Source organism: Ictidomys tridecemlineatus, chromosome 1 (genome assembly GCF_052094955.1).
Source record: "Ictidomys tridecemlineatus isolate mIctTri1 chromosome 1, mIctTri1.hap1, whole genome shotgun sequence".
Classification (NCBI taxonomy): domain Eukaryota; kingdom Metazoa; phylum Chordata; class Mammalia; order Rodentia; family Sciuridae; genus Ictidomys; species Ictidomys tridecemlineatus.
The window spans coordinates 191,167,325-191,171,374 of record NC_135477.1 but is presented as its reverse complement, the minus strand read 5'-3'; the positions used below and the strand labels follow the sequence as shown (position 1 = coordinate 191,171,374).

Below are 4,050 nucleotides of genomic sequence, written 5' to 3'. Positions count from 1 at the left end.
TCCCTCTCTACCTCCTCTGCTGTTGTTCAATTCTCTCCCTTTTTTCCCCCTCCCCCTTGCCCCTCATAACCTCTTATAATTTTGTGTATCACTGAAGGTCTCCTACCATTTCCATATGCTTTCCCTTCTCTCTCCCTTTCTCTCCCCCCATTCGTCTTAGTTTACTGTTAGTCTTTTCCTCATGCTCTTCCTTCCTGTTCTATTCTTAGTGGCTCTCTTTATATCAAAGAAGACATTTGACATTTGTTTTTTAGGGCTTGGCTAGCTTCACTTAGCATAATCTGCTCTAATGCCATCCATTTCCCTGCAAATTCTACGATTTTGTCATTTTTTAATGCAGAGTAATACTCCATTGTGTATAAATGCCACAATTTTTTAATCCATTCGTCTATTGAAGGGCATCTAGGTTGGTTCCACAGTCTTGCTATTGTGAATTGTGCTGCTATGAACATCGATGTAGCAGTGTCCCTGTAGCATGCTCTTTTTAGGTCTTTAGTGAATTTAGATATAAAACATAATAACAGGTGTTATTCCTTGCAAAATAAATTTAGAAAATTCTCAGGAGACCTAGCCAATCTTTTGACTTTTTATAGTACCAATTGAAAGAAATATTAATAACTTTTGAACATAAGTAAAACCTATTTTAGATACTAAGTTATACTGTTTTACAAAATTGTTTTCAGTACATTGAAAATATGTATTAATGATTTTTCTTTTTTTTCATAAAAACATGAAAACATTTTATTGTATGTACAATAATGAACACAAATTGAAATAGGTCACCAAAGAGACCAGAAGTAATTAAAGAGGTATTTTTACAGTAGCACATCACAGTAAACAGAAAACCATTCACAGATTCAACATTGATACTGTTTTTGTGCTTGGTTACACATGGAAGTGAAGCATATTACTCAATTTTGGATGATCTGAATTTTAAACAAATACCTCAATGATTAGTAAATGCTATTTTAATCAGTCAGTGTCATCATTAATAAATTCTTCAGCTGCTGTGCCTGTGTGCTGAATCTCTCCATTTCTTTCTCTTTGAACATCATCATCACAATCTGTACTTTGTTCAATTCCCTGTCAGATTCAGCAGCATCTTCCCTTATAGCTTCCTCTGGATTTTCATTTTCATTGGGTGCAATAAAGCCATTGTTGTTAGAGATATTTGCATTATCCTCGCAATCATCTTTGATGTACACTTTTTGATGGCACATTGGACAAGTATCTTGAGTATACGGCCATTTTCGAAGGCAAAGTGCATGGGAATGATTACATGGCATAATACGAGCAGATGTTGTAAACTCATGATAGCAAATTGCACATACATCATCTATTTCTTGCAAGGCGATCCCTTTTATTTCAGGAAGTGAATTAATTTTCTTCATAGCAGTTCTACAATTCATAAATGTCTTCCAGCCATTCTTTGCTTGTAAGTAGATGATAAAATAGGCATGTAGGCACATCATACAAGCTCAAATTTTACTTCCTGACACAAACATCATAGTATAAGCCCCATTTGCAAACATTACTACTCCAAATATAAATTCAATAATATTGCCTGTTGAACGAACATAGTAGATGTAATCATCAAGCTTTTCCCAGAGGACATTATAATAGCCATCAATCATGAACAGTGTATAGACAGTGAGAGAAACAATTACTTTTAAGCAGAGTTCCACAGAAAAGGCTGTAACTGCAAACAACCATGTATTTAGTGCATAATGATGCCAAAGAACATAACTAAGTAAAAGAGGAAGAATAAGCAGGCAAGCAGAGACAAACAGAAGAGGAAAATGTCTACAAAAAGATGATACATTGGAGGCACCGAGAGACATGAATACAGGGTCTGTCATTCCATGGATGAAATGTAGGACTGCAGTTAATAAAAGGCACATGTTTCTACTTAAGTGAATAAGTCTTTCTTCTGGTCTTAGCCCACTTAAACCAGTCTGAAGAACAAAAATAAAAAATAAAACTGGTACTACAAAGCTAAGCCACCTGTCATCTTCTTCAGTTGATCCAATAAAGGCCAATATTCCAAGTCCCAAATAATGGGCTACTGAGGAAATTACAGCACTCATGCCCAGGACAGTTAGTGTAGAATCACATCCACTAATTATAAGATGGCAAATGAGGTCCCAGAATTCATCCCAAGAAATGAAAAAGGACTCAGTTTCATTTGCCATCCTTAAAGTGTACATTAACACTGTAGCCTGAGCTGCAATCCTTTTCAGCCAGAAGTATATCTAGGAAATGAATCCTCTTCCATGTGTCCTTCATCAATAACTGTCATCCATAAATTTGATCCATGTGCCTCACTACAAGATAAACATATCCTGTGGAATAATAAAACCACTTAAGTTTCACTGCTAAGACAAGCACTGTATTTAATATGAGAATCAATGAAAAGGTAAAAACTAAAATCTCTTTGATATGTAAGGGTAGCTCTGTGATTAATCCTATTAATGGAACCAAGAGATCCAAAATGATTAATTGTGAATAGATGGAATGAATCTGGAGTAGTGTGATGTATCCAATTCCAAATGTTAGCTGTAAAATAATGAGTGCCATCCATAATGAGGGCCCTTTTCGAAGAAGCAGCTCAATTCCAAAAGCTGATGTATTGTAGGCACCATAGAAGTCAATGTGCAAAGAAGCATAGTAATTCACCAACACTGAAGTTGCAGCTAGTAGAAAGGCTGAGCGGTGGGGCGGGCCTGAGACAGGAGGGAGGGTGAACAGTAGGAGGGAGGGTGGGGGCGGAGTCTCCCGACCCGCCGCCATCCAGGGCCCTGTCCCTCGGGCCGGCCTGCCCAGCCCCGGTGTGGCAGATGCTCATGGTAGCAGTGGGGCCCCGCAGCAGCAGGTGCGGATGTCCCATCAGATAGTTATGTTATGTCTTAGTTTTGTAAAATTAAAATTTTTCTGTAATTTTCTCATCAGAAATATATATTCCTAATTTGAATCTATTATTTCCAATTTTTTTGTTAAACAAGTTTTACATTGTATAATATTCAAACCCCATAACATTGGGCATGCCCTGTATATAATAACTCCACCTCTCTGAATCTATTTTCTCATTCATAAAATAATAACTATCTCTCTATTTTAGAGTAAGAATATTTTGGATAATATATTAAAATGCATTTAACAAAGGTCTTGAGAATTAGTACATGTTCATAAATGTTAGTGGTTCTTTTATATATGTGCAATTACTATTTATATTTTAATTCTTGACATATGACTCATTACTCCATCTAACCCAACCTCTGCCCAGGAATATAACTAACATCAAAAGTCAATGTCAGATAGTCTTCACTGGAAAGCTTTACAGGGATCCCCATTTTCTATAAGGCTACTTATAGTTCAGCTTCCATCTACATGTGTCACCCACCAACTCTTGAAATCTCCGTATGTACCATCATCAGATACAATGCACTTTGATGTGTTGGAGGAGCAAGTCATACCATTTTGCTTTTTCCTCCTTTGTACTTGAAATGTAATCTTTTTGAAAGTTTTTCTAAGTTAAAGTTCTATACATCCCTTAACAAACATATAAAAATGACATTTTAAAATAATAAATTATAGCATAATTAATGAGGATTTGCAACTTCTTTACACCATTCATATGGCCTGAAAGATAATATTGCTAAATACAGGAGACAACTTGTATAATCTTATATTAACCACCAATTCTACACCTATACCTAAAAACTATGCAACTCTGTATTAGGAAGATATACTCTATGTGTCATTGTTTGTGCAGAAGAATGCTGAAGGCCTCACAAGGGAAATGGATAAAATGTGTTAGAAGTACACAAAGAAATAATTTGAATAATTAATTGAGGTATCTTTTCACTTTTATCTTTGAATGAAAAGAGTAGAGTAAGCAGTTAAGTCTATAGAGTCAAGCAGTTTTATAAATTAAAGCACACTGAAAGCAAAACTTTTTATATGGAGACAAAAATACTATATGCATTTGAATGAGCACCTATTATATGGAAAAAAAATAATGCAGTACTGGAAATGCTACATAGAATTTCT

At 35.5% G+C, this 4,050-nt stretch overlaps 1 pseudogene; it reads right to left on the bottom strand.

The window, feature by feature from the left end:
• Nucleotides 1-972: 972 nt before the first annotated feature.
• Nucleotides 973-2,790, bottom strand: LOC144367347 (E3 ubiquitin-protein ligase RNF139 pseudogene; annotated as a pseudogene).
• Between the last annotated feature and the right edge of the window lie 1,260 nt (nucleotides 2,791-4,050).